The sequence below is a fragment of the Salmo trutta genome, chromosome 19, assembly GCF_901001165.1.
Source record: "Salmo trutta chromosome 19, fSalTru1.1, whole genome shotgun sequence".
Lineage (NCBI taxonomy): Eukaryota > Metazoa > Chordata > Actinopteri > Salmoniformes > Salmonidae > Salmo > Salmo trutta.
In genome coordinates, this window is record NC_042975.1 from 1375346 (window position 1) to 1386881 (window position 11536).

Genomic DNA, 11536 nt, shown 5'->3' on the forward strand with positions numbered 1-11536 from the left:
CACGCGCAGACAAGAATCACTGTGATGAGGAACACAAACACATCAATCAAATGTAATACATTTAAATACTCACATGATATGGTCTCAGTAGACAGAGCCCACAGCACAGTGTAGGACAGTAACAGTGATAACAGAGATATTGGCTACCCTTGGAACAGTAAGGTTGAAATAGTCAGGGTGGAATAGTCAGGTTAAAACAGTCAGGTTAAAACAGTCAGGGTGAAACAGTCAGGTTAAAACAGTCAGGGTGAAACAGTCAGGTTAAAACAGTCACGTTGAAACAGTCAGGTTGAAACAGTCAGGTTGAAACAGTCAGGGTGAAACAGTCAGGTTAAAACAGTCAGGTTAAAACAGTCGGGTTAAAAAAGTCAGGTTAAAACAGTCAGGGTGAAACAGTCAGGTTAAAACAGTCAGGGTGAAACAGTCAGGTTAAAACAGTCAGGTTAAAAAAGTCAGGTTAAAACAGTCAGGGTGAAACAGTCAGGTTTAAACAGTCAGGTTAAAACAGTCAGGGTGAAACAGTCAGGTTAAAACAGTCAGGTTAAAACAGTCAGGGTGGAATAGTCAGGTTAAAACAGTCAGGTTAAAACAGTCAGGTTTAAACAGTCAGGTTAAAACAGTCAGGGTGAAACAGTCAGGGTGAAACAGTCAGGGTGAAACAGTCAGGTTAAAACAGTCAGGTTTAAACAGTCAGGTTTAAACAGTCAGGTTAAAACAGTCAGGGTGGAATAGTCAGGTTTAAACAGTCAGGGTGAAACAGGTTAAAACAGTCAGGAAATATGGATGTCAAATTTTTTTTAAATGTAATGTTCTTCTTGCCCAAGGAATGAGCCACCCCACATGGCTGCCAATGTGATAAGGATGCAACCAGGATGGATGACGGATGGTGGTTACTCATGTGCAGGACATAGTCTTTTTTTCAACTGTTCATCCCAGACACCATCCTGAAAATCATTCTGGACTGCACTAATTTGGAGGGAAAGCGTGTTTTTGGAGAGAGATGGAAGGAGGATGGGCCAAACTCATACTTTGGGGTTCTTATCCTTGCTGGTGTTTTCAGATCCAATGGGGAAACCACAAAATCCCTGTGGGATGAAGAAACTGGCAGAGAAATTTTCCTTGCAACAATGTCTCTGGAAAAACTTCCACATTAGTTCCAGGATTATCCGCTTCGATAACCGAGACACCAGACCAGCTCGGTGGCAGAGAGACTAGCTACCGTAGCTGCAATCAGGTCAGTGTGGGACAAGTGGGTGGACCACCATCCCCTGTTTTACAACCCTGGGCCCAACGTTACTGTTGATGAGCAGCTTCCTGTCCCTTCATGCAGTACATACCGTCTAAACCCGCAAAATATGGAATCAAGATCTGGGCTGTCTGTGATGCTGCTTCATCATATACGTGGAACTTGCAAGTGTATATGGGGAATCCCAATGGAGGAGCCCCTGAGAAGAACCAAGGGATGTGGGTTGTCCTGGACGTGACAAGGGCTCCATGGCCACAACATCACATGTGATAACTTTTTTCACTTCGCACAAGCTGGGACAGGTGCTCCTCAAGAGGAGGCTGACTATGGTAGGAACAGTATGATAAAACAAGCCAGAGATCCCACCTCAGCTGTTGAATACACGGAACAGACCTATCAATTCATCTAAGTTTGTGTTCACTGCCGACACGTCCCTAGTGTCCTACGGGCCAAAGAAAGGCAAAAATGTGACTGAGCAGCTCAAATCGGTCTTATGTAGCGAAACGTTTATTTTTTACATTGGATAAAAATAGACTCAGAGCTAGAAAATGGTATATCATACTCTACATTTGAGGAACAATGGGAAAGTAATTCTGCTTTGAAAGTTGATAAACTTTTGATAAACTCACTTTTGAGAAAATGGCCTTCGAATGTTTTGGTACCTACTGGAGAGCCCTCCTGTCACGTCCTGACCAGTATAAGGGTTAACCTGTTAGGGCTAGGGGGCAGTATTTACACGGCCGGATAAAAAACGTACCCGATTTAATCTGGTTATTACTACTGCCCAGAAACTAGAATATGCATATAATTATTGACTTTGGATAGAAAACACCCTAAAGTTTCTAAAACTGTTTGAATGGTGTCTGTGAGTATAACAGAACTCATATGGCAAGCAAAAACCTGAGAAGATTCTGTACAGGAAGTGCCCTCTCTGACCATTCCTTGGGCTTCTTGACTCTTTTTATTGAAAACTTAGGATCTTTGCTGTAACGTGACACTTCCTACGGCTCCCATAGGCTCTCAGAACCCGGGAAAAAGCTGAATGATTTCGAGGCAGCCCCTGGCTGAAAAACATTAGCGCCCCCATGTTTTTATTTTCTCTCTCTTTGTACTAAAACACAGATTCCCGGTCGGAATATTATCGCTTTTTTACGAGAAAAATGGCATAAAAATTGATTTTAAACAGTGGTTGACATGCTTCGAAGTACGGTAATGGAATATTTAGAATTTTTTTGTCACGAAACACGTCGGGCGCATCACCCTTCTTTACACTTCGGATAGTGTCTTGAACGCACGAACAAAACAGAGGATATTTGAACATAACTATGGATTATTTTGAACCAAACCCACATTTGTTATTGAAGTAGAAGTCCTGGGAGTGCATTCTGACGAAGAACAGCAAATGTAATACAATTTTTCTTATAGTAAATCTGACTTTGGTGAGGGCTAAATTTGGTGGGTGTTTAAATAGCTAGCCCTGTGATGCCGGGCTATCTACTTAGAATATTGCAAAATGTGCTTTCACCGAAAAGCTATTTTAAAATTGGACATAGCGAGTGCATAGAGGAGTTCTGTATCTATAATTCTTAAAATAATTGTTATGTTTTTTGTGAACGTTTATCGTGAGTAATTTAGTAAATTCACCGGAAGTTTGCGGGGGGTATGCTAGTTCTGAACATCACATGCTAATGTAAAAAGCTGGTTTTTGATATAAATATGAACTTGATTAAACAAAACATGCATGTATTGTATAACATAATGTCCTAGGCGTGTCATCTGATGAAGATCATCAAAGGTTAGTGCTGCATTTAGCTGTGGTTTGGGTTTATGTGACATTATATGCTAGCTTGAAAAATGGGTGTCTGATTATTTCTGGCTGGGTACTCTGCTGACATAATCTAATGTTTTGCTTTCGTTGTAAAGCCTTTTTGAAATCGGTCAGTGTGGTTAGATTAATGAGAGTCTTGTCTTTAAAATGGTGTAAAATAGTCATATGTTTGAGAAATTGAAGTAATAGCATTTCTAAGGTATTTGAATAACGCGCCACAGGATTCCACTGGCTGTTACGTAGGTGGGACGATTTCGTCCCACCTTCCCTAGAGAGGTTAATTGTTATTGTAGTTTAGTCAGGACGTGGCAGAGGGTATTTGTTTTATATGGTTCGGGGTGGTGGTTGTTGTTGAAGGGCATTTGATTTATGTATTCCGGGGTTTTTGGGCACTGTGTCATATTCATGTATTTCTATGTTTTGTCTAGTGAATCTGTTTCTATGTTTAGTTAATTGGGGTTGGGACTCTCAATTGAAGGCAGGTGTTGTCTCTGCCTTCGATTGAGAGTCCTATATATTAGGGTGTGTTTGGGTTTGTATTTTGTGGGAGATTGTTTCTTGTTTTGCCTGTTTCTTGTTTAGCGTGAGTAAGCCTTACAAGACTGTTTCGTTGATCGTGAGTATTCGTTATTTATTATTTTGGTGTTCTCTTTTGAGTTCAATAAACGTAAAGATGAGCATCCACATTCCTGCTGCATTTTGGTCCTCCTTTCCCAACGACAACCGTGACAGCTTCTTTGTCTACACCAATTAAGCAGTGTTCACACCCTCTTAAGCCTTAGCCCCACCCATCTCTTTAAGGATTCACATGTGATAAACAGTGAGTAGTGTAGTAAAGATGAAGACTAAAAGTGTCAGTAGCCTACAATAAGGAACAATTCCAGATTAACAGTGTCCAGATCATTTAAAAGATAAATATTAGACACTTGTCTAAATTGATGGGTCATGTGAAAGAAACGCTAGAACCAGTAGCCACATCCAGTGGTGGAAAAAGTACTACATTGTCATACTTGAGTAAAAGTATAATTCATTTAAAATTCCTTTATATTAAACCAGACTGCACTATTTTCTTGACGATAGCCAGGGGCATACACTAACACTCAGACATAATTTACAAACAAAGCATTTGTGTTTAGTGAGTTGGCCAGATCAGAGGCAGTAGGGATGACCAGGGATGTTCTCTGTTTAGTGAGTCCTCCAGATCAGAGGCAGTAGGGATGACCAGGGATGTTCTCTGTTTAGTGAGTCCTCCAGATCAGAGGCAGTAGGGATGACCAGGGATGTTCTCTTGATAAGTGTGTGAATTGGACCATTTTCCTGTCAAAATGTAACAAGTACTTTCGGGTGTCAAGGAAAATGTATTGAAAAAAAATATGTGCCCATTTTTAACTGCCACCTACACCGACTCAGAAGCTAGGATATGCATATTATTACCAGATTTGGATAGAAAACACTCTGAATTTTCTAAAACTGTTTGAATGTTGTCTGTAAGTATAACAAAACTCATATGGCAGGCAAAAACCTGAGAAAAAAAAGAATTTTGTGGCTGTACTATTTTTTTTGAGTCATTGTTTAATAGATAACACAGTGAGAAAGGAGAGATGACAATCTTCAATCAAGAACATTATATTAAATATGCATATTTCACATTACAATTACATTTTAGTCAAATTAAATTACATTTAGTGCCACCAACATATCACAGGCATATTAAGTACATGTTCCCTCAGTAAAGTAGCAAAGAAAAGAGAAAAGAGTGCAAAAAAGGCAAGGGAGTTCACTATTCTACACTATAGGGGAATTATAATGAGATTAGGAGATTAGGACTATTCAACACTATAGGGGAATTATAATGAGAGATTAGGATTATTCTACACTATAGGGGAATTATAATGATATTAGGATTATTCTACACTATAGGGGGATTATAATGAGATTAGGACTATTCTACACTATAGGGGAATTATAATGAGAGATTAGGATTATTCTACACTATAGGGGAATTATAATGAGAGATTAGGATTATTCTACACTATAGGGGAATTATAATGAGAGATTAGGATTATTCTACACTATAGGGGAATTATAATGAGAGATTAGGATTTTTCTACACTATAAGGGAATTATAATGAGATTAGGACTATTCTACACTATAGGGGAATTATAATGAGAGATTAGGGTTATTCTACACTATAGGGGAATTATAATGAGAGATTAGGATTATTCTACACTATAGGGGAATTATAATGAGAGAGACTAGGACTGTTCTACTGAACAAGGACACAGTCATGATGGTGAAGGGCCTAAAACCTGCATAGGGTGGCTCCATAAGAATACATGTCTATTCTACCAGGCACAGGGACACTCTTGATCCGTTTCACCACAGCCTATACCCAGGGTAGACAGGCTCAGTGAATGTGGTGTGGAATATGTAGGTGGGTCAGTGTGTCAGAGAAGGACAGAGTGCCGCCTGGCCAGTCCAGATACACTGCTACTCTGTGGGATGTGAATGAATGGGGAGGTATGGCAGTGTGCTCTTTTATTGTGTCTAGCAGTGAACTTGTCCCAATAACAACTAATACCCCAGGACTTGTCATTGTGTCCTTTGTGACGGCCCTGAATGTTTCTGAACCGTCTCAGTGCTTCTCCTTCAAATAGGGCGCTATCCTTTTAATTCCCAATTAAATAGCCAGCATCAGCTGCGCAAAAGTGGAGTTGTGATGGAAACATGAATGAGGATGTGTTCGACCCTCAGTTCTGAAGCTTCTCTCTTCCGTTTGTTGTGTTGATGTAAAAGTGTGCTTTGTGTAGCCTAATAGAAAATCTACCCAGGATCGGATCCACTCTTTGCGTCTGTGGACTACACCTCTCCGTTGGTTTTCGTGGCCTTTCTCCGCTGGAGATCTGTCGGCGGATTGGCTTCTCTGACTGACCGACTGACCACAACCTTTTTTGTATACGGTATTTCATTTGTTTTGGGTGTGATGTATACTGTGATGATTTATGTAGTTAGTTGTAGTTGAGGATTTATTGAAATGTGTGGTAAAATATTTGTTCTTTTCATTGTATGATTGACACTGGGTTTACGCTACACTGTATGACAGACAACCATTGCGTGACTAAGGTCAGTTGAGTTCCCTGAACTTGTTTACCGGGCTGGACTCTTTTTAGGCCCGAGGTACAGGACATTTCTGAAGGAACCAGAGCTGTTTAAAGCTCCTTATTGTTGTGTGTGATCATTTATGTTGTTAATACATCCACGCAAAAGAATACAGTTGTTTTGAAGTTATTTCCATTGTTTTAAGGGTTCATGAAAAGTGTATTTCCATCCTGACATTTACATGAGTCCTTTGTATTGGTGTAGACTTGACGGACCAGATGGGACTCATTCCCTATCAAACTAAAAGGAGAAACTAATATTTTCTCTGGTAGGCACAACCTACCTGGCACCCCTATAAATTATAACCTCAAGTCAAAACCGTTACACCTTGGCCAAAATCTCGACCTGTCCCTTTTCTGTCGATAAAATGGTAAGTGATTCCTAAGTGAGCCTCAGGCCCTGCCCATTCTGTCTCCCAGCAACAGTGCCCAGTCAAACCCTCTCTACACAGAAGCTGTTTCCAGTTGTCTTATCTCTCTGAGTGGTCAGCATGTGGCTGCTCCTCTTCTATACGAGTCATCGTTCTGTTGACATCAGATGGAGAGAGGTGACGGTGATCTGTGTTGGGGTACAGCGTGGGCTCACAGGTATATAATGTGGACAATATAATGTGGACAAATCCTTATCATTTATTTCAAGAGGCAGGGCCTCCCTCCTCTCTCTCCCCAGAGAGACTTGTTATAGAGGCAGGGTCTTCCTCCTCTCTCTCCCCAGAGAGACTTGTTATAGAGGCAGGGCCTTCCTCCTCTCTCTCCCCAGAGAGACTTGTTATAGAGGCAGGGCCTTCCTCCTCTCTCTCCCCAGAGAGACGTGATAAAGAGGCAGGGTCTTCCTCCTCTCTCTCCCCAGAGAGACGTGATATAGAGGCAGGGCCTCCCTCCTCTCTCTCCCCAGAGAGACTTGTTATAGAGACAGGGCCTTCCTTCTCTCTCTCCCCAGAGAGACTTGTTATAGAGACAGGGCCTTCCTTCTCTCTCTCCCCAGAGAGACTTGTTATAGAGACAGGGCCTTCCTTCTCTCTCTCCCCAGAGAGACTTGTTATAGAGACAGGGCCTCCCTCCTCTCTCTCCCCAGAGAGACTTGTTATAGAGACAGGGCCTTCCTTCTCTCTCTCCCCAGAGAGACTTGTTATAGAGGCAGGGCCTTCCTCCTCTCTCTCCCCAGAGAGACTTGTTATAGAGGCAGGGCCTTCCTCCTCTCTCTCCCCAGAGAGGCTTGTTATAGAGGCAGGGCCTCTCTCCTCTCTCTCCCCAGAGAGACTTGTTATAGAGGCAGGGCCTCCCTCCTCTCTCTCCCCAGAGAGACTTGTTATAGAGGCGTTAGAACGTCATCCTACCTGCTTTAAGTAAACACGTTTAGTAAGCACATGCTCTCAATTATTCCATTCCATGTGTAGATTAGTTGATTACATATCAATAAACAATTTAATAAAGGCATGGGTTATAGAACGGAAATGTTACCTCAGGTGTGTTCCTCTCCCAGTCAGAATGGAACTGTTACCTCAGGTGTGTTCCTCTCCCAGTCAGAATGGAGCTGTTACCTCAGGTGTGTTCCTCTCCCAGTCAGAATGGAGCTGTTACCTCAGGTGTTCCTCTCCCAGTCAGAATGGAGCTGTTACCTCAGGTGTGTTCCTCTCCCAGTCAGAATGGAGCTGTTACCTCAGGTGTGTTCCTCTCCCAGTCAGAATGGAGCTGTTACCTCAGGTGTGTTCCTCTCCCAGTCAGAATGGAGCTGTTACCTCAGGTGTGTTCCTCTCCCAGTCAGAATGGAACTGTTACCTCAGGTGTGTTCCTCTCCCAGTCAGAATGGAGCTGTTACCTCAGGTGTTCCTCTCCCAGTCAGAATGGAGCTGTTACCTCATGTGTTCCTCTCCCAGTCAGAATGGAGCTGTTACCTCAGGTGTGTTCCTCTCCCCGTCAGAATGGAACTGTTACCTCAGGTGTGTTCCTCTCCCAGTCAGAATGGAGCTGTTACCTCAGGTGTGTTCCTCTCCCAGTCAGTGCAGTAAAAAGGTTTCAGCTTGTGAACACCCTTCAAATGGTTTTCTCCTGCTCGTCAGATTCTGCTCGAAGCTGTGAATGTAAACTGCTTGTGGGATAATCCATTCAAACCTGTGAATAAAAACGGTTTCTAACTCCCACTGCATGACAACAGGACTTTTCATGACAAAGACAGGACACAGAATGAACCGTTACAGAGGGACTACATCACACACACACACACACACACACACACACACACACACACACACACACACACACACACACACACACACACACACACACACACACACACACACACACACACACACACACACACACACACACACACACACACACACACACACACACACACACACAGGACACCTGTTTAGGACACCACCCTTGTTCGTGTCAAATCAGACACTAGCATTGGGGTCAAAGGTCACTGTGTCAGGAATGGCATTGGGGATAGGCTTTTTCAGGCGATCTGAGCATGTTGCAAGAAGGCATGAGGACTGCAGATGTGGCCAGGGAAATAAATTGCAATGTTTGTACTGTGAGACGCCTAAGACAGTGCTACAGGGAGACAGGATGGACAGCTGATCATCCTTACAGTGGCAGACCACAAGAAACAACACCTGCACAGGATCGGTACATCCGAACATCACACCTGCGGGACAGGTACAGGATGGCAACAACAACTGCCCAAGTTACACCAGGAATGCACAATCCCTCCATCAGTGCTCAGACTGTCCGCAATAGGCTGAAACAGGCTGGACCGAGGGCTTGTAGGCCTGTTGTAAAGCAGGTCCTCACCAGACATCACCGGCAACAATGTCTCCTATGGGCACCCACCGTCACTGGACCAGACAGGACTGGCAAAAAGTGCTCTTCACTGACGAGTCGCGGTTTTGTCTCACCAAGGGTGATGGTCGGATTTGCGTTTATCGTCAAAGGAATGAGTGTTACACCGAGGCCTGTACTCTGGAGCGGGATCGATTTGGAGGTGGAGTGTCCGTCATGGCCTGGGGCGGTGTGTCACAGCGTCATTGGACTGAGCTTGTTGTCATTGCAGGCAATCTCAATGCTATGCGTTACAGGGAAGACATCTTCCTCCCTCATGTGGTACCCTTCCTGCAGGCTCATCCTGACATGACCCTCCAGCATGACAATGCCACCAGCCATACTGCTCATTCTGTGCGTGATTTCCTGCAAGACAGGAATGTCAGTGTTCTGCAATGGCCAGTAAAGAGCCCGGATCTCAATCTTATTGAGCACGTCTGGGACCTGTTGGATTGGAGGGTGAGGGCTAGGGCCATTCCCCCCAGAAATGTCCGGGAACTTGCAGGTGCCTTGGTGGAAGAGTGGAGTAACATCTCACAGCAAGAACTGGCAAATCTGATGCAGTCCATGAGGAGGAGATGCACTGCAGTACCTAATGCAGCTGGTGGCCACACCAGATACTGACTGTTACTTTTGATTTTGACCCCCCCCCCCCTTTGTTCAGGGACACATTATTAAATTTCTGTTAGTCACATGTCTGTGGAACTTGTTCAGTTAATGTCTCAGTTGTTGAATCTTGTTATGTTCATACAAATATTTACACATGTTAATTAAGTTTGCTGAAAATTAATGCAGTTGACAGTGAGGACTGTTCTTTTTTTGCTGAGTTTAAATAATGACCCTCAAATTGAAAATCGTTCAATGAAATTAGGATTTCTATCAGCCTAATGGAGGTGTAGGTTATATCTATCATCCTGATTTTTATTTAACTAGGCAAGTCAGTTAAGAACAAAATTGTATTTGCAATGATGGATTAGGAAAAGTGGGTTAACTGCTTTGTTCAGGGGCAGAATGAAAGATTTTTTACATTGCCAGCTCAGGGATTCGATCTAGCAACCTTTCGGTTACTGGCACAATGCGCTAACCACTAGGCTACCTGTTGCCCCTTCACCTAATAGGGGTGTAGATTACATCTGTCGTCCTAATGTCCAGCATCACCAGCCTTCACTTAGGCTCCCCCTCCTGTCCAGCATCCCCAGCCTTCGCTTAGGCTCCCCCTCCTGTCCAGCATCACCAGCCTTCACTTAGGCTCCCCCTCCTGTCCAGCATCACCAGCCTTCACTTAGGCTCCCCCTCCTGTCCAGCTCAGGTGTTCGGCATCGCCGGCCTTCTCGTAGCTTCCCAACCTGCTGCTGGCAAACGCCCTTCACTCATCAACCCGGGACTTGTCTCGTCATCATTACACACACCTGGTTCCAATCCCCACTCTATCACTGTATATTTATACTCTCTCTGTCATTTGTCTTTGTCGGTCATTGTAAATTTTACTTGTTTTCCTGAGAGGAATCTCTCACTATTTCCTGAGTACTTTATATTTTGCACTTTAGGTTCGCTCTGTGCTTTTTTGTTTATGAAGATCTATTTTAAGAACAACAGCATTTGGGTTTTGTCCCGCTTTGTTTTATGGTGTTTAAATATATTCAGTAGCTGCGAACGTCTCCTGCCTACTCCTCTCTACACCAGTGACAACCATCAAAACATCAACTATGAGGATTTCAGCTGAAGCGGATCTGATTGAATCGTAAAACTTTAATTAATATCCCGGGCGTTTATTTGCTTAAATAACTGAACACAACAACCACTTATTAAAGACAGGCTTCTATTTTCTTAACGCACACAGCTTTTGCTCTTATGCATAGTTAATTCCAGCATTCACTTCCTGCATTTTAAAACATTTCTTGTTATCATTTACACACTGTGTCACATTTTCTCTTTTAATATGCCTCAATAAAATTATTCTGTCAAGGGAAATATTTATCCTCTTTGACTGTGCATTTTCAGGCTGATTTCTGGGGGTTTGTAGTCCTAAAGTTGACTTTTTATCCAGTTAGCTGTCGGTTCTCAGCTGTTAGCAGTTTCTTACTGGCGATAAAAACAAATTATTGATGTCATTTTTTCGATTCATTACTGAATTATTTTATGTAACAAATCAAACATTAAACCTTGTAAATAATTAATGGTAATTAATGATAACCTCGTAAACAATTCATTTATTTGAAACGGGTGTTTATTTAATGAAATGTGTGTCTTTGCCCGGCTATTAAAAGGGACAGTCAGCTATCTGAGACAGCTTTTAATTGAAGTTTAATGGTATGTGAAATACATTAGCTCTACGCCCAAAAACATTCAGACACACAAACCCATAGACTATGTCATAAAACATTTAAAACATTCAGTGTAACATGATCGGACACACAAACCCATGCACTTTGGCAAAAAAACATTTAAAAGCACATTTTTGGTAATTTACAAATAAT